Genomic DNA, 26,448 nt, shown 5'->3' with positions numbered 1-26,448 from the left:
CCTCTCCTCGCGTCCGCGCGTCTGACGATTTACAGGCTGGCCCGATGCTCCGAGAGCGGGGTCTCTACAGTCTTATATATTCTCTGTAAGTGTTCCCTGCTGTGGCGGATTCTAAGAGAACTCCATCAAATAATTATCTTCCCTTGTATTTATCCTCCTTTTTTTCATTTGATCTGCATCGCTGTAAAATATTCGGTGGGTCTCCTTTGAGCAGAAACCCTCCTCCGTGATTGCAGAGCGTATTTATGTGCGGCGTTAAATTCACACCCGGTAGCCTTTCATCTCGGCACTTGCTGGACCTGACATGGCCGCGGAGCAGCACTGGGTTCCCACCACCTTCCCTGGGGAAGGGGAGGCGGCCTCTGGGAGGCCACTGTCTCAGCCCACAGGCCCCAGTGGCCTGGGGAAGCCAGCTCAAGAGCCCACGCCCAGCTGCACCTCAACAACCCCCACCTTGACCTCTCTGCTCAGGATCCCCAGGGAGCCCCCTTTGCCACAAGGAGTCTTGATCTGACTTGGTCAAACTTTCCCCACTTCTCAGAATCTAGAAAACGTGAGGGATTACTGGGAACCCACAGCCCTGCGTGTCCGGGTCCCACAGCTGGGATGGGGGCCTGCTGGCTGTGGCATCCCCAGGCCTTTTCTGTGCATGTGGCTGCCTCCCCACCTCGACCAGAAGCTCCATTCAGACAGACACAATGTCTTTGACCTTCCTGGATGTTCCCAAAGCCTTTAGCACAGAGCTGGGTGATCAATTCACAGGGAATAGTGAGCACCTATCACTTTGATGCCCCTTTGATGCCCCTTCCAGGAAGCATCCCCTGGTTAGGTCCTTCATTCCATGACCCTTGTGCTCAGATTAACTTGTTTGCTTATTTATTTGTTTGTTTGTTTGTTTATGAGTGCAAGCGGGGTAGGGGCAGAAAGAGAGGGAGAGAATCCCAAGCAGGCTCCATGCTGTCAGCACAGGGCCCAACATGGGGCTCAGTCCCAAGACCCTGGGATCATGACCTGAGCTGAAATCAAGAGTTGGATGCTCAACCAACTGAGCCACCCAGGCACCCCTAACTTGCATATTTAATATGTGGCTTTATACTTTTCTAAGAATCTCTCTAAATAGATGACCCCCTCCAGCAGCATCTTATATGCTCAGAACCAAAAACTTCCTCAGGGGTCCCTCCGTCTCTCTCCTATCTGATGCACAAATATGAATCCTGGATTTTCTTTTGTTCTTGTTTCTTCTTTCCAGTGGCTAGATCACACAACTGGAAGGAAGAAAAAGCTGACTGTTCTAGAAAGAGCACATACTTAGAACTAAGACACCTGGATTCTGGTAAGTCCTAATATGCTGCCCATCTAAGGCTCATAGAATTTTCTGGACTCCACTTTCCTCATCTATAAAATATGGAAAATACTTACAAGGTTACAGAAGCCAAAGATCTTTTTTTTTTTAAGTTTACTTATTTTGAGAGAGACAGACACAGTGTGGGTGGGGGGATGGGCAGAGAGAGAGAATTCCAAGCAGGTCCCATGCTGCCAGCACAGAGCCTGACGCAGGGCTTGAACCCATGAAGCTGTGAGATCATGACCTGAGCTGAAACCAAGAGTCAGACGCTTAGCCAACTGAGCCACCCAGGCACCCCACAAAAGCCAAAGATCTAAAGGCCATTTGATTCATCCCTCTCCCTCCAGATGTGAATCTGTCTAATCTGGAAAGGCTGTCATAGGCGGAAATTCAAATTTTGCCTATGCCCTTGACCCAGGGGTTAACCAGCTAGAGCTGAAAATGCCTCCCTTTTGCCTCTTCATCTTGCTTGTAGAGTAACCAAGAATCTCAGTGTTCTCTCACCTGCTTACCAGGGAGACTATAGGTATGTCTCCTTCCACAGTCTGGAGCAGAGTGGGGAGGTTAGAGTTGGGGCCAGGATGGGGTATGCAACTCCCCAGGGAACTAGTTCTCTATCTGATTCCCCATCAGGACCACCTTTACAACTTTAAACAAACTGCATGACGGGGCACCTGGGTGGCTCAGTCAGTTAAGTGTCCAACTCCGACTCAGGCCATGATCTCACGGTTCATAGGTTTGAGCCCCGCGTCAGGCTCTGTGCTGACAGCTCAGAGCCTGGAGTCTGCTTTGGATTCTGTGGCTCCCTCTCTCTCTTTCTGCCCCTCCCCTGCTTGTGCTCTGTCCCTCTCTGTCTCTCACAACTAAATAAACATTAAAAAAATTAGAAATGAATCAATAAGTAAACTGCATGGACCACGGGGATGCCTTGGATCTGTTGGATCAGAGTTTCTGGGGTGTGGGCTTCTGCATCTGTGGTTTGCTGTTGATTCTCAGATTCATCAGAGTCCAAGAGGGCCTGTGGGGGTCCTGTGGCCCTTCCTCCTCTCCCAGGGGCTGGAAAAACCTTTGGGGTCTCAGCTTCTCCTGTCACTGAGCTGTGGAGGCAGGACTGACAGACAAGGTGTATGACAGCATCCACTTCAGGACCACAGCCACATGTGAGCATCAGAGCCTGGAGACGAGTACAGGGCGGCAGGGACGGTCCTGCAGCAGGAATGGGGCCGGGCGGGAGACTGGCCCCTACGCCCCCAGCAGACCATGGCGATCCCACCCTCTGCCTGGGGGAACCGTCACCCACACTGACTGCCTGCTGGCTTGGGTCGACCCAGGGGCTGACGTGCTTCCTCTCCTGGTCATCTGTGGAGTTGACTCTTCTGATACCCATCTCATTCAAGTTCCTGAGCGCAAACAGGCTAGATCAGATCAGCGAGATAAGATCAGATAGGTTTCCTGCCTGTAAGAAGCTTCACACCTATAGGGGTGCCTCATCGTCCATCCTACCCCTGGCTTCAGACTCTGCAATATGCACAGAACTTCCCATGCCAGGCCTCATGATGCCTCTGTCCTGTAAACCCTATGGCTGGGACCTCAGAGTCTACCCCAAATCCCAAATGAGGCTGGGCTGGCCCCAGTGCACAGCAGCGAAAGGGCTGAAATCTCTGGAATTTGTCCTGAAATCTCTGGAAAGGAGCCATATGGCCGTACATGGTCACCCCTTGCAGGGTCTCCCATCTTGGGTCAGGGCCTCCCTCTATACCTTCCTCTGCTTCCTGCCTGCTCTCTGTTCTCTGCACATTTTTGACTTTGCTGGATTCTCAGGCCTGAGCTGCTTCCAGTGTCTTCCTGACTTATGGAAAGATTCCTTGTTTCCAATACCCACTCCCCACTCTCAACCTGCCCTACTCGCCTCTGAATGCAGGAGGGCTGAGCCCAGGCCTCGTGAGGTTTTCCATCTCCTTCAGAGTGCTCTTCTGGAAAGGACATTTCTGAGCTCTCCAAGCCACAGCCTGGACTTCACCATGGGACGAGAGGCGCTCTGGGCGGGGGTCTGTGCCTCTTCGGAGAGTTCCCCAGCCCAGGAGCACTGCCTCCTCCCAGGAGGCTCTTTCCACGGCCAGCCGTTCTCATCCGTCTTGGCCAGGGCTGAAGGGTAAGAGAAGCCACTGCAAGATCCGAGAAGAGGTGGGCAGAAACACCTTCCCCCTGGCACCTCTCCCCCCTGTTGTGGTGTGCTTCTCTTGCCCAGGGAAACTTCCAGACACCACTGATAGTTCAGAGGCAGCTGTTCAGCATTTACATTTTACACAGTGCAAGGTTATTTGACTGCCACGATCTGATCTTCTCTAGTTAATAACCTTGACTTATGGAGTAAGTTGCTCGGTTTCTTTTCCTGCCAGGGATGCCTGCTGCTTGGGTGAGCACAAATCCCTCTCTCCAACATCCTCTGTCTTCTTATCCCATAGCTCAGGGGACCCTGCAGGACGAGGGAAGGCCAACGGGCTAAGCCTGTGCTCAGAGCCTTCTCTCACTATGACCCCGACTTCTTCCCCTTGCAGAGCAGGACCCCTGGCTCCGGATCCCTTCTGGGCACCACCCCTTTACCTCCTCGGGTTGTCCTCTGCGGTCCACGGCCACAGGTAGGATGGCTTCAGTGTTCCTCCCTCTTCTCTCCCGGAGTCCTCCCTGGCAAGGGTTAACTGTGTGTATAAAATTGATTGCGATTTTAGTAATTCGGTATAATCACAGTCTACCAGCAGGTTGCTTTTCCAGCAGGAGGGTTTGGAATTATTTTCTGGAGTTTGCAATATAGAACTTAAATTAAGCCTCAGAAGTCAGGGGAGCTCCGCAGCATCCCTAATGTGGTGCTAAATTCTCAGCAGCACAGTCTCCGTATTAAAGCCTTTGCTGGCAATTAGGTTCATTAACTATCACAATACCTTATTTATTACTCGTCCTGCCATATGGTTTCCCAGCTAAAGAATGGCGCCCGTTCTCCTACAGACCATTTGGCATCATAAAAATGTTAACAAATAATATTATGGCTCTCGGGGGCACAGGGCCTTGCTGGGTTCTGGGTCTGAGCGGCGGGAGAGAATATGAAAACATTTTTCTTCTATGGCGAAATAAAAAATTCCTCAAGACAGAAGTATTCAAAGAATATAGCACTTGCATAACAGAAATGGGAGTTTTATTTACTCTCGTAATGGTTATGTCAATATTTGCATCAGCTAGGAGTTTCCACTCATCTTCCTCTCCGCTCTCTTTTGGGTTGTTTTCACGTTCATCCTTCCCCCTCTTACTTTCTACCTCTGTGATGAGAGGCACCACGCAAGGCCTGGGGCCGGCTGCCGCTGGGGTGGGGGTCACGCTTGGGCTCTCCCGCCTCCGTGCACCTGGCCACCTGCTCCCCTGCTCCAATCCCGCCCTGGGCGTTCAGGTCCCACTTCTATCTCCAGCCAGTGTTCTTTTTTTTTTTTTTTTAATTTTTTTAATGTTTATTTATTTTTGAGACAGAAAGAGACAGAGCGTGAACAGGGGAGGGGCAGAGAGAGAGAGACACACAGAATCTGAAACAGGCTCCAGGCTCTGAGCAGTCAGCACAGAGCCCGACGTGGGGCTCAAACTCATGGACCATGAGATCATGACCTGAGCCGAAGTCGGATGCTTAACTGACCGAGCCACCCAGGCGCCCCCTCCAGCCAGTGTTCTTAGCAGAAATTGGCAAGTGCCGCCTGTGCCCCGTGCCCGGCGTCACCCTGTGATGAGCAGGCGTCGTGCTGCCCAGGCTTCACCAGGCCTCGCGCCGTGGAGCGTGGGCATGGGGTGGTGGGGGGTTGGTCGGCAGGAGCCAGAGGTGACACCTCAGGAGGATGGGAGAGACTGCATTTCAAGGGCCCCGTTGGAGAAAGCCATCTCCTCCAAGGACAAAGCACCTCCCTGCTCCTTATCACCTGGATGCGGAGGTGCAACCCTAATGCCTGGGGACTGGGTGGGGGAGGGAGGGCTGCCAGCAGGTCCAAACTAGGGGAGAAGTTCTCTGCCAGGTCCCCAGCATCCAACAAGCAGGTCTTCCCGCCAGCTGTGAGGCCGCCCCTGTCTGCCCCACCAGGGCCTTCCTCTGAAATGGAGGGGCTGCCTGGGCAGTGTTTCAGTGCGGGATCCACCCTTTCCCAAATGAGTCTCTAGACCTGGATGGGGACACTCCTTGGAAAACAATAGAATATAAAGGTGAGAATAGTGAACACTGGAGCTAGACCTCCAGTTTCAAATGCTACTCTTGCCAGCTGCCAGCTGTGTGACGTGTTCATGGCTCAGTGTCTTCATCTGTAAAATGGGGATAATAGTAGCCACCCTGGGAGGGTTGTTTCAAGGCCTAAATGAGTTAGCCTCTCTACGAGCCTCAGCCAGGAGCTGGTGCAAAGCACGTGCTATGCCAGGGGACAGCTGGGACTGGGCTGGTTCTCTGGCCGTGCCTCTTCTTCCTTATCCCTTTGAGGCATTTGGGAGCATGGACCACTCCCCACGTCACAACCGCACTGCCCCTGAATCCTGATTCTGACCCTGAAATAAAGCCACGTGCGCAGTGGCACAGCCAGGACGACATTTGCCCTCATTCACCCATTTCCTCTGCCGTGACGACACACGGTCCCAGTGCAGTGACCATGGTGGGCCACAGCCGACAGAGACCAACCAGACTGAAACCGGATGAGACCTTAGAGATGACTGCAGGGGTGGTACCGTGGCCACAGTCATACAGCCAGGAAAGGGCAGACGCAAGTCTCGGTCCCCACCCCCAGGTCCCCTCAGCAGATCAGGGAGGAGGAGAACTCAAAATTAAATTCCATTCAGTGTCACCTATGTACAAAGCATCACTGCCATCGTGGGCAGGTGAGGTTTTGGGATGAGCGGACTCCGGCGTGGAGAGTGGCCCCTCACGCTCCCAGGGAGGGGCCCCAAAGGCCCCAGAAAGAAACGGGCTCATCCAGGAGAGGGCAGTGTCATAGCAAGCCTGTTCCCATTCCCATGAGCCTCTTCAAAACTCGAGGTGTGGGTGACCGACTGCCCCACCCTGTGGGCCCGGCTGCTTCCCTGGGAATCTCTCTGTCCAAAGGCACCCGGCTTGCCTTCCTGCTGGTTTTCGCTACTAGTTCCAGAGATTAGTTTGTTTCTCTTTTGCTTCTCTAAGAGGTGGCCCCTTTGGGAAAACTCTTCCAGGAGGGGACACGCGGGGCCTGGGACTACACGGTGACAACGTGCAAAGATGTGCATATGTTCCCACATCACAGATGTTAAGCGAACACCATGCCTAAGTTAGTATGTGCTCAGCCCTGCGGTACATTCTCTGAGGACACGGCACCAGATTTCCAGAGATCACTTGTTTTTTTAAGTTTGTTTGTTTGTTTATTTATTTAGAGACAGAGCACATGCATGCGTTCGCAAGTGGAGGAGGAGCAGAGAGAGAGAGGTGGGGGGGAGAGAGAGAGAGAGAGAGAGAGAGAGAGAGAGAGAGAGAGAGTCCCAAGCAGGCCCTGCACTGTCAGCACAGAGGCTGATGCAGGGCTCGAACACATGAACCACAAGACCATGACCTGAGCCAAAGTTGGATGCTCAATTGACTGGGTCACCCAGGTGCCCCCAGAGCTCATTTTTTACTTTCCAGATGTCCTTGGACACGTCCCCTGATATCTGTCTACCTCATGTTCCCATTTGTAAGTGGGGACGATAAAAAGATTCACCTCAGAGCATTGGCGTGATAATTACATAACAGGTGAAGGATGCTTAAAACGTCATCCTGTCCGTCATCCGGTAACGTGCACTCAGTCAGTGCTCTTACTGTCCTCGGTAACGTTACAGATGATCACCTACCATGGGAGGGTCTACCCATCATCTGTATGTTGTGGAGATATTTTTTCTGTACATCATCTCACCTAGTCTTCATGACAACCTGTATGATAGACCACCTCTTCCCCATTTCACAGAAGGCAAGACGAAGGCTCGGGGAACAGACATGCTGGCTACGGGAAGCACAGGCTTTGAGCCTGCATCCTCGCCCCCAAGTCTGGCTCCCACTGTAACCTACAGTATTGCCTTTCCTCTGCCCCCTGGGAGGGCCCGCATGGGGAGCGCAAGGCTCCAGGTCACCTGGGGACCCCGTGAGGGCTGAGGCACCCTGACAGCCCGTCCCACTGCTGAGGGCCGTGCTGCTCCCTGAGGTTGGCCCTGCCCAGCCCCCTCGGCAAGTCTGGCAGGGAGAGGGTCAGGCTGCTCAGACGTGGGGTCCGTCTCTCCAGGGCTGTGCTCTCCCCCAGCCAACGAGCTGAGGGTAACGAAAGGCAGAGCAATCGGGAATAAATTTACCAAAAGCTGTGACCATGAGGGAAGAGAAACATGTAGAAGGAGAGGATCAGGAGATTGTTTTCAGGAACATTAGACAGAGACCGGGGAGAAGTGGGTAATTTTAATCCCACGCAGCTGCTGGAAATTAATTTAATTGTGCTGTCTCTGGCTCTTCTCCCTTCCAACCCATTCCATCGATGCCTGATGGGGTCCTGCACCTGAAGGAGACAGCCCAGCCCCTCCAGGCAGCCTTGGGGATTGCAGCCGCAGGCAGGGTGACCAATCCTACCTGCGACCAGAGCTGAGGGGTGAGCCGGCACTCGTTCAGCCTAGACTCTTCTCGGGGCACCTGGGTGGCTGAGTGGGAAGAGCGTCCCACTCTTGATCTTGAGGTCCTGGGTTTGAGCCCTATGATGGGTGTACAGATTACTTAAATGAGTAAATAAAAGCTTTAAAAAAATCTAGACTCTTCTTGAGAGGGGCTCGAGTGAGAGACAACAGGAAGAACTTCCCAGGAACAAAGAATGTGACCAGTGGGAACAGGGGAAAGGGGCTGTAAAACCAGCTGCTTGGAGCCTTAAGGACACAAGATATTGACAGGACCCTTTGCTTCTTGAATATGTGCCTAGGGCGTGAGTTCCATCGCAGCTCCCTTCCTTCCCCCATTCAGCCACCTGCTGAAGCTCAGGACCCCCTTACAGCCACACCTGAGGCAGACACAGGGTCAAACACATGCTATTGGTGGGTCCAAAAGCCAAGACAGTGGTGCCCAGACACTGGACTGGGGCCCACATGAGGACAGACATACTCAGCCGTATTCACACACTCACATCACCTCCGCCGACTCTCCCACGAGCGCATCAGACGTGGGCAAATGCCTGCTTTGGACAGCAAGAGCTGTCAGTCGTGGCAGCTGCATGGCACAATTACCTGGGGGGCTTAACAAAATACCGATGCCAACGTCCCACCGTGGGAGCCTTTGACTTGACTGCCCTGCGGTGGGGCCTGGACAGGGGGCGGGGGGTGGGGGAGGGCGTGTTTTCAAAGCTCCAGGTGATTCTAATGTGCAAACAGGGCAGGCGAGGACCGCGCAGGTGAGACAGACCTTGCTTCCCACTCTGGCCCGGCGTCCTGTTCAGTTCCACCTGGTGACCACTAGAGGTCAGCAGGGCTTGGAGGAAGGGGCCGCGCGTGGCCCAGGGGTGCGCCGAGGCCTGGGGCGGCTGGAGGTCAAGCGCTGAGGAGCCCGGAGGGAGAGCGGACACCGCGAGGGGGCGGAGGCGGCCCGCTAGCGGGACGAAGGCCTGTGAGCCGCACAAAGTCAACTTCACTTAACCAGACTTTTAAAAACTATCCCCTGTTAAAACATCCCAAAGTGATGCCCCCCTCCCCCGCCGCTGCAGCCAGCACCTCCGTGCACCACGATGGTCCCACCCGGTCACTGCCCGGTCCTGTGCGCAGGTGGGCGGGCGCGCGCTGAACGTGCGCACACAGCCGTGTCCCGCATCCTGCGGGCCTCCATCAACACAGAGGAGAAATATTTTGCCTTTCCGGAGGAGGAGCCAGCGTTTGGATTCCAAAGGTTGTTTATTTTGACTCACTGCTGTTTTTGCTGGAGAAGAGTAAAGCAGAAAGTTCCTTTACTTTGGCCAAGATGAGGCACGCAGAGCCACACGGAGCCCAAGTTTCAGATGAGCAAATAGAAGTGAACCAGTTGTCCGTCTCCTTTCATCATCTCCAAGAAGGATAACGTCCAAGAGGCAGGGGAGGCTTCCCTGCATTGTGGTTTAAGAGAAATGAAAGCTAGGGCATAGTCTGTCTTCTATGGACAATACTGGACCTTAAAAATGGAAAAATGCCTAGGCTTCCCTGTTCCACTTCAGGCTCCTCCTTCCTGGTTCCTCTTTCCTGGTTCCAGGTTCCAGCCCTTGGACACCTCTTTGGCACATTGCACATGCATGCTGCTAGCTCTTTACAAAGTAGCTTTCCCTCTAAACTGGGAGGCAGTTTGCTGGCTGAACGAGTTCCTAGCACACGCTAGGTATACAATACACATTTGTCAAACCAAAATGTTTTGTTGCCCATCTTGTCTTGAATCTAATTTGCATACGTTTAAAATCAACCGAGTTTTTTTTCTAGATCCTTTTCTAAGACCCTTCCATTCTTAACCTTCAAACATTTCCAGGTTATCTGCTTAAAATACAGGTTCCTGGGGCACCTCGGTGGCTTAGTGGGTTAAGCCTTTTTGACTCTTGATTTCGGCTCAGGTCACGATCTCAAGGTTTGTGGGATCCAGCCCTGTGTCAGGCTCCACGCAGGCAGCGTGGAATCTGCTTGGGATCCTGCGTCTCCCTCCCTCTCTGCACTTCCCCTGTTCGTGTTCTCTCTCTGTGTCTCTCAAAAATAATTAAAGAAATACAGGTTCCTGAGCCTCATACTCCTAAAAACAGTGATTGGGTAGGTTTTAGGTTGGAGATCAGGAACATGCATTTTCCACCAATGGCTCAGGTGATTCTAGAATAGGAATCTAGGATGAGACCTCCCCTCACCCCCACCCCACAATTCCTGGATGGGCTCTTTAACCAGCCTGGGCTTCAGCCTGATCCAGGGAGATAGGCCAGGGTGGTTTCTGATGATCCCCCAGGGCCTGCAGACTTTGCTGGCCCATAAGAGTGCTGTGAATTGCTCTGTTGGCCTACAGCAGGGAGGATTCAGGATTATTTTCTAGGTTCTGCCTAGTCTGGTTCACTCCCCACCATGCAGCTTCTTTCTTTCCTCCTCCTGTGATGCTGCCCCTTTCCTTGGTTCCTCCTACCAATCCCAGCATCTGGGGCAGGAGGAACATAGCAGGCCCCCATCCCAGGAGGAGAGTATTGCGAGGGGTCCTGAAATTACACTTGGGGGCTGAACTTGGGGGCCCTCGTGCATGTGCTTCTGGGTCTCAGCCTGGCCCTCAGTGGAATACCGGGATTTAAGGTAGCCGGAGGAGAGAGGGAGCTGAGGGCCTGGAGTTTAACCAGCAGCCCAGTCCTCTCCTGTCCACTGCTTGGACTTCCATCAAAACCCTCTTCATAGCCACTCAAGAGACAGGATTATGATGAGTTCTACAGCCCATTCTTCCTTCTCACAAAGACACTGTCAACAAGGCCACCCTGCAGGGAGCCATCTCTGTGAGTCCACCTAGGTTGGCGGGGGTGGGGGGGGGGGAACTATGATAAAAAACAGCTACAATTATTGAGCACTTACTACAATGCAGACATGAACCAGGCACCTTATACGTTATATTAAAACTCACACCGATTTTGAAATGTAGCCACGCATAAACATTACCCTCTCCATTTCACAGATGAGACGAGGCTTAAACAATTTGCCCCAGACACAGCTAGTAAGTGGCAGAGGCAGGATTTGAACTTTGATCTGTCTGGCCAAGGCTCTAAAACTCAACCTCAAAAACTGAAGAAAGAGTAAAGCCTCGCACATCCCACCCAGGGCTGTTGTATATGCAGGCATTCAAGGCAAAGCGCATAGGACCGGCAAGGTCTGTGAAAACCAAGGCACCTGAAAACACACAGACTCTAAAATACAGAAAGGAAGTGACAAAATAGAAATGCTTAAACACATTTACATGACAACAAACTTTATGATGAGTAGTTAGCCACAGCTCATATGTTTGCTAGATTTTTATGCAAATGATATGTAATTTGCACAATCTGATAAAACGGGGTAGCTCCTGAAGGAGGAGGGCTTGTGGACTACCATCCCTACTCCCCACTGCCACTAAAACCTTATCCCCACTACCCATCCGTCGCCACTGTGCCCTGCCCCAGGCGCCTATGACAGAATCTTGAAGGCCCAAATAAAACCATCTTTTGAAAAGCATGAAGTCCCACAGTCTCTCCAAAGAGCCTGGATTGTGAAGGATGAGAATCTCTCAGAATAAAAGATACAGACAGGCTCCAGTCAAAACGGGGAACAGGAGTGCCTGGGTGGCTCAGTCAGTTAAGCATCCAGTTGTGAATCAGGTCATGATCTTGTGGTTCATGAGTTCCAGCCCCATGTCCGGCTCTGTGCTGACAGCTCAGAGCCTGGAACCTGCTTCAGATTCTGTGTCTCCTTCTCTCTCTGCCCTTCTCCCGCTCACACTCTGTCTCTCTCTCGCTCAAAAATAAACAAACATTTAAAAGAAATTTTTTTAGGGGCGCCTGGGTGGCTCAGTTGGTTGAGCATCCGACTTCGGCTCAGGTCACGATCTTGCGGTCCGTGAGTTTGAGCCCCGCGTCAGGCTCTGGGCTGATGGCCCAGAGCCTGGAGCCTGCTTCCAATTCTGTGTCTCCCTCTCTCTCTGCCCCTCCCCCGTCCATGTTCTGTCTCTCTCTGTCTCAAAAATAAATAAATGTTAAAAAAAAAAAAAATTAAAAAAAAATTTTTTTTTTTTACATGAGGAACATATAAATCATTCCCAGTGTCTTGTGTTAATTCTGTTCTCTCCCAGATCTCATGGGGTTTCACCTTCCATAAGCATGATTACTAACTTACATAACGCATCACCTTCTATGTCCCATTCAGCCATGCTAAACATCTTGTAAAGCAGGCAGGAGTAGATCTCCTCACTTCCCTGGCACAGATGCAATTTAACTGAGACACAGAGATGGAAAGGGACTTATTCGGGGTCTCCCAAATAGTTACGAGCTGAAGTCTGGAAGACCAATCTGGACACGAGCCCTCTTCATTCGTGCTTTGCCCTTGGGCCTCTTTTGTAACTCCCTGAGCCTCAATTTTCTCATTTGGAAATGGGTAACAGAACCGTCTTCAAAGGGGACATGTAGCAGTCATGACTAGAAGGTTAAATGAGAAAAAGTATGAAAAATCACTCAGCACAGCTACTCCAGAGTGCCTAGCACTTACTTACTTATCTGTCTATCTATCTATCGCTTTAGTTCTTCTCACAGCATGCTTCTCTAAGCCTCTCCCAAACCAGCGCATACACACATGCATTAGCTTTCTTTCCAGGAATAAAGACTTCAGATCTGAGCTCCTTGGGGAGACCCGGCCAAAATGTCAGCCTGACTTTGGCTGGCTTCTCAAGATCGTGCAAAGACAGAAAAGTGAGACACAGAGGAGGAAGAAAAACAGATGGGTGAGAGCTGAGACCACAAGCGGTGAAGAGGAGATCCAGGCAAAAGGCTAGGCTGTGCAGGGCCTGCATTGGAAAGCCACACATGCCTGACCTCGGCGGTTCTGGAAGTCTGATGCCAAAGTGCAAAGTCTGCACATAGGCCCTGGGTGGGCAGAGAGGCCCCAGGATACTGGGGAACCTGATTCCATTTCATTACCAACAACTTGGATCCACACTAAACAAGTCCGTTCAAAGGCTGGAGTCACTCAGCCCGGCTATAAAGTTAGCACCCCCCAGACTCTCCCTGCACGTACCGCATTAGTGAGAGAAGGGAGGGAGCCCTGGGAGCCCTCTACCTAGCACTAACCTCCTAGATCTGGCTACCCCTCTGGCCGCCGGTGGTGAGCTGGTTCATAGCGGCTTTGCTCTAACTCTTGAGCCATCCTGACCATGGGTGACCTTGGAATTAGGCTTTGAAGGGTACGTGATTCTGGTCCAGAAGGACAGAGAAGGCTACCTCGGACAGAAGGCACAGCCTGTCCAAAGCCATGGAAACATGACAAGTTTCATGAGGCAGCACAGTGCCAACTTGTAAAGGTCTTAAAGGCCATGCCAAGGAGCTTAGGCCTTTTATTACTATTATTAAAAAAAAGTTAATGTTTGTTTCTGGGAGAGAGAAAGAAAGGGAGTACACAAGCAGGGGAGAGGCAGAAAAAAGGGAGACACAGAATCCGAAGCAGTCTCCAGGCCCCGAGCTGTCAGTACAGAGCCAGACATGGGGCTCAAACCCACAAACCGTGAAATAATGACCTGAGCCGAAGCCAGCACTTAACCTACTGAGCCACCCAGGCGCCCCCTTATTATGATTATTTTTTAACGTTTATTTATTTTTGAGAGAGAGAGGACAGAGCGTGAGCAGGGGAGGGACAGAGAAAGAGGGAAACACAGAATCTGAGGCAGGCTCCAGGCTCTGGGCTGTCACCACAGAGCCCGAAGTGGGGCTCAAACCCACGAACCACCAGATCATGACCCGAGCTGAAGCTGGACGCTTAACCGACTGAGCCACCCAGGCGCCCCTATTATTTTTAAAAATACAGACCATGAGAAGAGTCTCTGAAGAGTTTCCACTTAGAAGAGTGACAAATCTGTCCTTTTGAAAAAATAATTCCAGTTGCCTTTTGGAGGAGAGGTTGCCAAGAAGTGGAAGGAAGGAAGGGAGGGAGGTTGAAAGCTAAGTGAGACAAATCCTCCCCAAGATACAACTACCCTCTAATTATTTTGAAGGCATTTCTAGACAAAGACGTATCCTGTGACATGATAGAAAAGAACAGAAAACGTGCAGAAAGCTCCAACAAGCCGGGCCAGGACTAGCGGGGACAAGCAGGGTACCTGGGATGCGGAAGGTTGGAGGCTTCACTCAGAATCATGCAAATGCCCTGAGGGTGAGGCTTCCTCGAGCCCGGTGCCCTAAGTGCCTCCCTGCCTCAAGTCCCCGCCAGCCAGCCCAGCTGGCAGTCAAATGTGACCTATCACAGGGGAGCCAGCACACCAGGCTTCATCTGTAGAATGTTTACATGCAAAGGCAGGTGCGCCAGCTGTGGGCGGACGTGGACCCAAGTCCCGATCTTGTTGAGCTCAGTCATCAAAGTCATTTTCGTTTATAAAATGGAGAAATGATGTGAAGGTACTGGGTTCAGGGCTATACAAGTTCCAGGCATTGTCACTCACCTGCCTTCTCCTTGGCTGGCACACCCTTAGAGAGCAGGGTTATCACGCTGCAGGAGGACATTTCTTTCAGAAGCAGGATAAGTAAAAATAGCTGCAGAACGATCAGCATGGCTACCTTGGAGCTTGTGGAAGGACACAGACGCGCTCCTCTCACTTCCTCCGCTGCTAATTATTTGGACCTGAAACCCTCCTTCTCAGGAACACGCTGGCCTGTTTGTTTCAAAAGTCTTCCTGGGGAGAGAGGGGGAAAAAAAAGGCTGTAGAGTTCTTGTTTTGTTTTCAAGTCTTTGAACAAACATTTTTTAGGAGCCTACACAACCAAGCATTGTTCTGGTGCATTGGATACAACCACCTGAATGAAAGAGCCCAGCCCTCTCTGCCCTCAGGAAGCTTACATTAGCAAGGGGAGCTCTAGGGAGGCTCCAGGGAGGGGAGCCAGGAAATAAACAAGCAGTCCAGTATACAAAGGAAACAATTTCCAGTAGTAACAAGTGCTGTGAAAACAATAAAGCAGGGCAGAGGGCCTGAGGGTGCAGGAGGCTGCTGCAGATAATGCCCTAGTAGGGAGGATTTCTCTAGGGAAGTGCTTTTTGAGTGTGATGGAGAGATTTGCATAGGAGGATGGGGGGAAGAGGGGGTAGACATCAAGTGCAAAGGCCCTGTGGTGGGAAGTAGCAACCTTTAGTTATGCCATCTGTTTTGAGTTGGGTGTATAGAGTTTGGGCATGGTTTCTAAACTGGAGAGGAACAAATGTGTTTCTGGCCCTGATTCAAAGTAGCATATCTGTATCTGTATCTATATCTAATTTTCCATCCCCCTCTCTGTACCAAGGACACCTTATTTAGGTCGCAGCTAAACACTCCTGTAACGACAGCTGCCCGGCCCCCATCCCCCGCTCCTTCCTCTATGACCTGGCCATGGCTTCACCACTGATATTTCCTTTCCTTTCTAGAAACCACCAAGAGCCATCACTGACAGAGGCACCTTACCATTTCCTGCCCTGGGCAAAGCCTGGCTTGCGGTCTCCTCCTTTGCCCATTCCTTTGTGGAGGTAGGCGACTCCCAACACCTTGCTTCCCTCGTCATGAGAATCAAAACTGTAAGGAGGGACCTCTTCCTTTAGACACACGCCCTTTATACCTTCTTTCAGTCAGAAGGTGCTGGCACCTAATTTCAGTGTATCTGACATAGTTTACAGAGTATCCTAGAATTTCATAATGAGAGTGGGCTTGGCAAGAAAACCGGTCTAATATTTTCATGCAATCCACAAGGAACCTGGGGCCCCAAGGAGGGAAAGTAACTTGCTCACCAAGAGACAGTAAATTAGGAAGAGGTCTCACGGCTCTTCTCAAAGAACAGGACAAATGCTTTAAAACGGTCAAGGCATTTTCCATATAAGATCCCCATTTTTTGCAGGAGAGCCCATTGAAGCACAGAGAGGTTAAGTGACTTGCCCAGGGTTGCACAGAAGTGTTTGGCATAGCTGGCCTTGAATCCAAGCCTTCTGATTGGAATTCCAGTGTTCTTATAATTTCACCATGTTCTCTCCAATCTGCCTAACAAACAAACAAACAAAAATCAATAAGTAAACATTCCAGAACATGCCGAAGAGATGTGGAGGGAGAAAAAAAAAATTATCATCCTCCATGATTCCTTTTTTTTTTTTTCCTTGTTACTGAAGGCACTCGATAGGCAGTAAACTCAATAGAAGGAAAAGTCTCTTTCTGAGAAAATGGGATATTATTAAGTCTTTGAAAAGAGCTTCCACACAGATATCGGTGCAGTTTATTTGCGGTCTTTCCCCTGAAAGAAAATCCCCTCAGATGACTGGGAGCTCCTATATATTGGGGCTTTAATAAACCAGAGAAATCCTAGTCTTGCAGTAGAGTCTGTAGTCAATTTATAGTCTTTCCTGATCTTCACCAAATTTCTCTTCCTGGCAATATTTTTGGCATTTTAATTTTAGACCTGGGTGAGGGAGTGGGAGAGAACTTTGTTTTAAAGCTTCAGTCTGACATACATACCACTAGAATCATATCTGATTTAACCTATTTGCTCCTTGCACACACAGAAGAGATGGCTTTAAAAAGAAAAGGTTGGGCAAGTTATGGGCCTCCCCTCCAATCTGGACGACCACCTTCCTCAGAGGGAAGAGTCCTCTGCTTCTGTAAGCATGGGGGACAGGCAGGGAGTGCCCGAAAGAGGGGTGGCTTGGGGAATGTGATAGACCCACGTTTATGTCCCAGCTCTGCCCCTCACAAACTGTGGGATTGTGGCCAAGTTCATTAGCTTCTTTGAGGTAACAGACCTCAGGGCTCAAGTTAAGAAATCTGCCAAATTTTATATCGCTATTAAATGACAGGTCTGGGTTTGACAACCACGTTAGTCTGATTCCAAAGCCCAGATGGTAAGGCACACTGCTTCTTTGTAGGATTATCACCATTGCTAACCCCCAAAAGAACACGCTCATGGATTTTGCCTGTGGGAATCATGACTACGAAGCACCAGGATCAATTTTAAACTAGCATGTCAGAATGTGTGTGTGTGTGTGTGTGTGTGTAAGTATTTATATGTATACCCATGCACATATATATAAAGAGATACAGACAGATAATATATCTCCAAATGTATATGACATGCTTCACACTGGCCACAAGGGGAAAGCTGATACACTTTTTACAACTCTATTGCTATTATTGCTAGGTTATGAGCCACAGGAGAATCTCAGCCTCCTGTTCTCCTGTCCCACCAGTTTTGACCTCAAATTTTATTATCCAGCTTCATCACCCCCTTGTGCTTGTTTTGAAAATCAAATCTTTCCTCTATGGGCAAGATATGCCACAGCTGGAGACTTGGCAAAGATTCATGCTATGTATGTATATACTTCGCAGGTAGTTTCACAAGATTTCCAAGAATGACGGGCTGACTTCAGGGACAGCCTCAGGATGGCTCCAAAGGGCTCTGGTCCCAAGTCCTGGCTCGAAGTGGCCTATGGCTTGGGGAACACCGTACTGCCTCTCTGTTCTGCTTCCTCTCTGACCAAATGGGGAGATTGGGCTAGATGATGTTTTAAGTTCCTTTCGGTTTGGAATCTATGAAGCGTTTTGAAGAGGGCAACCCTTCTTGGTTGTCTAAGCTCTAGTGTGCTCATTGGAAAGTTAACTGCCTTGCTTTCCAGTCATGCCTAATGTATATAAGGGGGCACAAGGGCCTGGGGGTCCTCGTTTGGCGATTAATGCAAGAGCTCTACCAGCCTATCCATTTTTCATATTAATCTCCTGCTTCGATTTTTTCCTTCAACCTAGAGGCCCTAGGGTGTGAAAGACAGACATTGCAATGCCCCATCTTCCTGCAACCAACATATTCAGGGCCTTTACCTCTTTCCTGGACTGGGCTCTCTTCTCACGATTCCTGACATGTTACACTAGCACTGTGAATATCTTTCCCTAAATTCCGTCACTACAAAGGATGTCCCTCGGTAAAGCTTTTCCTCACCATTTCCTCTACTGCTTCCCCTAGTGGGTTAAGCTGAAAACTTAACTTTTCCCTCATCATTTGTAGGGAATTGTGAAGAAACTCAGGCCACAGGGGAATCCTGTTCCAGACTTACACTCTTGGCCCCCTAGCAATTGCTTTGGGGAGAGGGGGCAGTCCTCAGTGTTCAATCCCCAGGAAAACAGACCCCCACCCCCCGCAACAGAGCCCAAACCCAAGGGGTTGGATTTGAGAGTGTGGGTGTTGGCTGCCCCTCTTCTTAGCTATGTGGCTAAGGTTGCTTCATCTCTCTGCCTCAGTTTCTTGAGCTGTAGTAGGAATAAGGGCAGTGACCACTTCATGGAGTTGTCTGGAGGAGTAAATGGCCAGAGCCCTTGAGTAATTCCTCACTGTGTGTTAGTAAGCAGTAAGCAGTATTTAGTACGGGGCATGGCAGAAATAAGTTGGAGGCATGACTTAAATTTTTTAAGCCTATCAAATCAATATTCGTTCTACATAAACTACAGAGTTTATCAATCTGTGGGCAGGGGCCTCTCCAAGAGACTGGGAAGGAGCTTAACAAAATCAGAGGAAATGGAGAGGTCAGATTTGGGCTTCTTTGATTACTTTGTTATTTTTAATCCCAAACAGGTTCCTGTGGGGGGGGGTGGGGGGGAGGCTGGGTACCTATGAACCCAAGCACCTTCTCACCCCTTCTCCCCCCAACTTTTATTTTGGACAACAAGGAAGCAACAGTACAGCCCCCACATGCTCACCATCTGCACTTGGAGATTCCAGCCTTGCTTATGAGACAGTAACCTTCCAAGGGCCAAATTATGTTTGCTTTGTCTGCATCCTGTGCTCAGTGTGCCACAACAGGTATACTTGGCTATTTAACAAAGAAGCAACAACAACACCCCTAAGCAATGGGGAGGGAGGGGCTGGGGGGTGGGTCGTTCCTTCCCAGAGATTTTTGCAGATACCAAAATGTTGAGAAAAGCAAAACAAGCTGCCTGCATTCAGGGAATGCCACCTCTGATTTCTGATTAGACAACAAGGAAGCACTTCTTTGGGGAAAGAAATAGGGAATGGAAGACAGAAAGCCAGGAGGGCTATGGATTTGGGATGGAGAGAGCTTGCTGAACACTCTATAGCAGCCCTGCGACCCTCTGACTCTTGGTCCCCAGCACAATTATGATCCGTGTGAACCAGCTAGCAACTAGGAGGTGGCCACTGTCCCTGCAAGTTTCAGATGGATAACTTTGCCTCTGGCTAATAAATATATGGCAAAAAGAAATAAATCACAGCTGGCAAATGACTTTTGAGTATCAAAGCACCCAGCTTACTGCAACTTTCCCAGTTTTCCCAAAACCCCCCTTCCTGTCCCCAGCCAAACAGAACAGAGGACGTCCAACACTGTGCCCTTCCCCAGCGCAAGGGGTCACTCACCCCAGGCGGGTGGGCTGGAGCCTCCCTGCAAGGCCAAAGTGAACACGTACGTGCCTGTGGACTGGGCAGAGGCTGCTGGGTGGGAGTCTGAGGTCTTCGGCCTCACCCTGGGCTTCTCCTCAGACCCCCTGGTCTTGTGAGCATAATCCTAGAGGTTAATAATAATCACAACAGGCAGCCCATCATTGCCTCCTTGTCTGGCTGAGAGGTTTACAACTTAAACTCATGGCAGAGGGAGAAATTGGCTCAATCACTTGGAGTAATGGTACATGGAGAGCCAGTTGGGCATGACTGCTATTTAACTCAGGGAAAACCAGCTGCTGCGTTTAACGTATGTACACACTAATAAACACGTCATGCTAGGGGGTGGAAATCGACGTGCCACCCCCCTCCACTCCCCACCTTGCTCTCCATTTGCCTGTTGTGCCTCACCCAACCTAATCAACGGGACAAGACTGGGAGAATGGGGATGCAGACAGACGTGCGTGGCTATGGTGACATCAATGCTCCCAGGTCACCGCTCCCTCTTTAATGTGATTTAAAGTTTATCTATCACACACTTTACCCCAGATAGTTATACGAAGGCATTTTGTAGGGGGAGGGTGGAAAGAGCGGTGACCTGACGTCATCGTCAGGAAGCGTGCACATTTTCAGATCTTCCTTTCACTGTGGGTCAAGCACCCCTTGGGTCTCCTTCCTAAGAGGCTCTGGCGAGGCGAGGATCATTGTTGTCCCAGTTTACAGCTAAGGACAACTGCAAGTCAGGGAGGTTAAATAATTGACCCGAGATCACCCAGGACCCAAGAGGTGGGAGGTGGTATTTGAACACAGGCTCGTGAGAGTAAATCAGAGCCCACGCTCCCAGGCTTTATGCTGCCCTGGGTATTTGCGGGACAGAGGAGGGAGTTGTGGAGGCCGTCACTGACCTGACCGTGTTCTGCACACTTCCGGTTGTATTCCTTAAGGTCCTAGGCAGGTCCATCCTAGGATGCCTTCCTATATACTCTTCCCCAGCGGCTATGCCACTTTCCCACCACAAGCAGGAACCCAGCTTTCACCAGGTACCTAGTAAGGCAGATACAGAAGGAAAACCCACGACCATCCTCGTTCCCATAGAGCTGGCATAGCAGAAGAGGCAGTTAAAGAAAAATAGGCTCATAGGAAAAAAGGATGAACTAACTATAAACTGTCACCATCTTTCCCAGTTTTCCCCTTGGCCCTGTCCACACAAGATGCTCCAGTCTCCAGAAGGACCTGTCGTAGGGTCAAGAATTGTCAAGAGGACTTGGAGACAGCCCCTCCTCCCAGGCCAGAGTCCCAGCTCAGGCGCTGTGGCCCTTCTGCTTCTGATAAACAAAACAAGGTATATTAATTAAGGTAATGCTAGCTACTGCAATAAACTCCCAAATAGGGAAAGGCTACGGTTGCCAGTTAAGAAGAAAAAGATCCTAATTTTTGAATTTCAGATACTTTTCTTAGTGTAACTATGTTCCGTACGATATTTGGGATATACGTATACTAAAAATTACTCATAGTTTGTCTGAAATTCAAATTTAATTGGGTGTATTTTATTTGGCAACCCTACTGAAGACATCAAAGGTTTATTTCTTGCTTATATAAGTTCCCAGGGGGGGTTCTTAGGAGACAGCTCCCCTGCAAGTTGTGATTCAGGGATCCAGTCTCCTTCCAGCTTGGCTCTGCCATTTTCCTTACTCACCGTCCAAGGTATCTATATTCATGGGGTCAGGCTGCAGAAAGGGACAGGGCGTGGGGGATGCCATGTGCGAGATTCGATGGGCCAATTCTGGAAGCGGCCCTTCTCACAATCCATCGGTTGGCCAGAACTCAATTCCATGGCTTGTACCGAACAGCAAGGTGAGATGAAAAATGTAAGCCAGTGTGTGCTCCGAAAGATATTTGGAGAACAGCTGGCTAGTCTTTGCTGGTACTTGTGCTGCACGCGTGTGTCACATTCTCCTGCTGGCTTCAGTAAGCAGCCCTCCACCCACTGGTGTCCCTAGAAGGAGATCAGATGCTCTCCTCTCAGCCCTGGACTTGGTTAAGTAACAGCTCTCCCAGACTGGGACTATGAGGCCATTGTGGGAGTAACGAGCAGGGTGATTCAATCAATTCATTTTAATCCAATGCCATTTAATAAATATTTATTAATGCTCCTAGGATATTGAGAAACGCTTGGTTCTAGGCCCCTGAAGGAGACATAAATTGAAATAGAACCCAGTATGCCCTCAAGGAGCTGCATACAATTAAATTCAGCTATCCTCAACTCTTATCTGTATCCCATTGACTTTTTTCAAAGGTTGGTGAAAGACCTATAGCTGCAAAGAATTTGGCCCTAAGTGCTGGGATACAGAATGCTCCCTGCCTCCCAAAGTCCTAAAACACTTGGTGTCTGTATCCATCCATCCATCCATCCATCCATCCATCCATCCATCCATCCATGCACAAACGTGTTTATGCATTCATTCAATTAGTTCATTCACCAAAATTCAACAAGCAAAGATCTGTTCTGTTTGACAGTGTGCTGGGCTCTGTGGGAGGGAAGTGGCAGCACCAAGTTGAACAAGACTGAGACCTTGCCTTCTAGGAACTCACAGTGGAGGGGGGTAGTCCGAATACACAGAACTCAGATACCAGACAGATGGTGGTAAATGCTATGATAAATGTTCAAACAGTGCTAAGAGACTTTGGGAGGAGGGAGAAATTAATTCTGACTCAGGGGTGGGGTGAAAAAGATTGCACCAAGGGCCAACAGTGACTTCCCAAAGAGACCCATGGATCTGCCCTGGCAAGGGGAGGCTGAGTCAAAGCATCTGGCTCTGAGCCCACAGGACACCCCCCCCCCCACCCAGGTCTCCCACCTACTCAGCCCTAAGAGAAAAGTCAGTGAGCTTTTCTCAAAGAAGAACTCCATGGCGGTCTTTCATTTTATCTTAAAGATTCGTACAAATCTTGAATTCCACTCCACAGGATACCAACGTTTGTTTTGCTATAATAATTTTAATATAATTGACTTAAATTACCTGTCATTGAGGAAAATCATTTCATCTGGTGGCTTGTGCGCCCCTGACATACCACTTCTAATTTGCAGAGTACTTTTCCAGAAATTCAGCCTCTGACACTGGAAGTTCAGGTATCACGAACTTCAGAGCTTTTCTCCTTGGCGGGATGGACGAAATATTCTGCTTCTAAAACTCTGAGACTGGTCGTGTGCGTTGTGAGCAGTTAACACAGTGATCCTAGGTGAGGCCTGCATAAGAGGAACACCGTACTTTTCACGCACTTCTCTCACATCAGGGGACAAATAGAATAATTCGCCTTGGACATGAGTTGTGTTTCCAGCCCATGGTGCATCCCGTGGCCTCTCCTAGGAGCATGCGTGACCCTTTCTCTCTGCATGCCCTTGTAGCTTTTGAATGGAATGATAGTACTCATGGTGCATGACAGTTGTCTTAGATTGAAAGCTGTACCATTAAACACCTCAAAAATTAAACAGTTGGCTATTTAAAGTTAAACAGCAAAGGAAAATGGTCCATACTTCCCCCTCTCCCAGGCCTCCCTGCGATGAAATACCGAAGTGTTAAAAGAAGGCCCTGCTTGTGATGAGGACTTGGGGGTTAATTTTCAGCATGGTGCCTGGGGATTTAGCTGTGGGACTCCCGTTACAAGGAATGGGAGTCATACTGCTTCATTTTTCACACACTGCATGTGCACCTCACCCTTCACCCTTGGACGGCTACAAAATTTTAGTTTTGAAATTGAGGCCCTTTTTCTCAGAGCAAAGCAGATTTCCAGAAGCACCCAAATTACTCAGTGCTGGCCCCCAGGCCCGTGTGTTTGTGCTTATGTGTGTTTGAGAAAGAGAGAAAATGCCTCTCTCCTAAATGCAGGAGCCCCTTTCAAAGACAACGTTAAAACATTATGCCCAATAGCCCAATAGGTGACAGCAATGGTCGCTATGTCTCATCCCAAAGCTTTGTCAGGAACCCCATAAAACTAGCACATGGTTTGTGACACCCAGTGAAACACCGTGCTGCTTCCATAATGACCTGAACCCTGCTGCCTGTCATTAAGGGACCTCTCTTATTAAACATCTCTTTTTTAAATGGCCGCCATCATCTGGTCCCAGTGTACATTAAATCCCATTATAATTATAAACACACTTCCCCATAACATCCGTTGCAGATTTCATCCACACTGCCTACCCCCTCAGGGCATCTTTGCACTAATAACAACTCAGATTTGCTATCTGAGTTGACAACATTAGGTCTCAACACCATTTGCGGTATGCTGGTGAGAGAGACAGTGAGACAGAGAGAGAGAGAGAAAGAGAGAGACAGAGAGAGAGAGAGAAAGAGAGAGAGAGAGAAGAAAAAGCTTTCTCTTTCGCAAGCAGAAAGATCTTGGGGTCAAGTGACCCAAGACCTTAGGAGCTAAGAGAAATAACCCTTCTTCTCCCTTTGAGAATCACTCTCTGCCCAGCAGACTAGAGGAAGGCCATACTTAGCACCTGGAGGAGAAGCCCAATTTTGTAAACACCACTAGCCAGGACTCCACCAGGAAAAGAGATGGCAATTACTAATCAGAGGAGCTGTCTTATTTGGTTTTCTGCCTTCAACTAACCAGAATCTACAGGTCACCTTTTTATTTCCCTCTCTGTTTTTTGGAGGGGGCATCTAAAAAAGTGTCATGGAAGGATTAAAAAAAAAAAAAAGATGAGGGGCACCTGGGTGGCTCAATCGGTTAAGCGTCCAGACTTCGTTTGGGGTCGTGATCTCATGGTCAGTGAGTTCAAGCCCTGCATCTGTCTCTGTGATGACAGTGTGGAGCCTGCTTGGGATTCTCTCCCCCCGCCTCTCTTGCCCTTACCCTGCTCATGCGCTCTCAAAATAAATAAACTTCGGGGGAAAAAAAAGACGAACCAAAAGAACCATCAACATACGCACGGAAGATAAATTTGGTTTTGTATAGTTTTTGATGTCATCTGCATCTACCTGGTAGATATTTGCAATTATGACCTTGAAGCATTATAAGGTCCTTTGCCTCCAAGAAAGGACACAATAAGTCTATTGTATCTTCCCCCAAGAGTCCCCAGTGGGTCAAAGATCTAAGAGTGCATGTGACAGCTGGTGCATCTTCCATTGGCAACCTGGAGTTCTCAATTGCTCTGGAGACTTTTTCCTTTCAGGGGCTCCAGCGCTGGTATCCCTCCTCAAAAAGGCTTTATTTCGCACTCATCTCAAGGTTTTAGTATGCAAAGTGGCTGCTGCTCGCCCAGAGGTAGGAGTCCTTGATTTATTTATCATGATAGGAAAGTCTACCTTTAAATTTTACAACTATTTTCCAGCTGAGGTGTTGGAAGGAAATGAATTGCAACATTTCATTAACACACAATCAGAATACAGAATAACACAGCCTTCTTCAGGGGCAATCTGTTCAGTTGAAGCTTTATTGTAATTCAAAACTCCCTCCTCAACTTTTGCCTGCGATTTTGGGGAAGGAGGGAAAGTGAGCTAAGTCTGTTTACCAGGTGGTCTGATTCAATGGGAAATGGTTTGGCCGTCAGCTTGCCTGGTGGCTGTGTAGCTCTTGGCCTCAGTGGAGTTAAGAGAAGGAAAATCAAAAGCTGTTTTCCTTTTTCTATCTTGCTAGAGGCTTATACAATCTAGAAGTTAAGATCAAGAGCTTTGCAGTCAGAATGGTCTGATTTGAAGCCTCAGCTCTGATGTTCACTAGCCCTACAGTCTTGGGTGAAATGCTTAACTGCTTCAAGCCTCAGTTTTCCCATCTGAAAAATGGGGCAAATAATGGCACCTGCCTGAATAGGGTTGTTACTAGGATTACATCATACAATATAGGTAATGTGTTAAGATTCATAGTCGGTGCTCACGAGTTATTCCCACGGTCTCCTCCCTATAAGATCCCTTAGACCTAATACATCCCCTTCTTCCACAAACTGAGCTCTGAAAGGCTGCTACCTGTGGGAGGTATGGGAATAAAGAAGGAGATGAGGGAATGACAAGATTTAACATGGAATTCTATTCAAAGGTCAATCCATCTATTCCCCTGTCTCCAGCATGACCTCCCCACAAGACTGAGGTCTCTCCTATTTTTAGACCTGTCCGAGCTGATGTCCCAGCTTCCCTTACCATACCCTTCAAGAAAAGAAAAAAAAAAAAAAAGAAAAAAAGAAAAAAAGAAAAGAAAATAAAGAAAGAAAATCACAACCAATACATGAAAGTCAGACAGAGAGAGAGACAAAGAGACAGAATGAGAGGGGGAGAGAGAGAGAGAGAGAGAGAGAGAGAGAGAGAGAGAGAGAGAGAGAGAGTTTTCTTCTGTAATTTTCCACCCTGCTTGTTTTTAGGTGCCCCGCCATATGAGCTCTCTGAACTGGGGATTCTCATCAGCCTTCAGGGGACCCAAGGACACAGCTCTGGCTACAAATGGTGCCAGTTTTGGTGGGGGAGCTGCTACTTTATCTGGGCCCAATAAACCTTATCAAACCGCTGCGCAGCCTGCCTGCAGCACTAAGTGGAAATGCTTGGAGCCCAATGCTGGCTCTCAGCCCACAGCCTCGCCTTTTTGTTACCTCCTCCACCTCTTAAATTCAGGCATTAATCTCTCTTTAACACTTACTAACAAGGGCTGGGCTTTTTAATGGGCAGAGTTTATGAAGCAAGGGAGATTTTCACATAGAGTGAATGTGGCATGGAGTGGGGGGGGGGGGGGGAGTCCAGGGCCACGGAGGGATTGTTCTCGCTCTCCCATTGTTTCCGGGGCTTCTCCCTTACTCTGATTTGAGGATTAATAGGAGATTAGGATCAAGGGTTAATTGCGGGCTTCTGCTGCTACTGCACTTAGGAGGGGCTGGTACGTGGGTGTGGACAGCAAGGCAGCAACCCTCAGCAGGCACCGTCTGGGCAGAGGCTCAAGAAGTTCAATGAGTTTCTTCTCTTTTCCTGGTGAGGTTTTTCT

General features: G+C 49.4%; 1 long non-coding RNA gene across 1 annotated transcript; it reads left to right on the top strand.

The window, feature by feature from the left end:
* The first annotated feature begins 3,361 nt into the window (after nucleotides 1-3,361).
* Nucleotides 3,362-15,944, top strand: LOC132660885 (uncharacterized). The gene is made up of 3 exons (XR_009601943.3): nucleotides 3,362-3,497; nucleotides 3,904-3,984; nucleotides 15,482-15,944. It is a non-coding gene; the product is annotated as an uncharacterized LOC132660885 (long non-coding RNA).
* The last annotated feature ends 10,504 nt before the right edge of the window (nucleotides 15,945-26,448 follow it).

This window comes from Panthera onca, chromosome D1, assembly GCF_046562875.1.
Source record: "Panthera onca isolate mPanOnc1 chromosome D1, mPanOnc1 haplotype 2, whole genome shotgun sequence".
NCBI classification, from domain to species: Eukaryota; Metazoa; Chordata; class Mammalia; order Carnivora; family Felidae; genus Panthera; species Panthera onca.
This window is presented reverse-complemented; position numbering and strand designations above follow the sequence as displayed.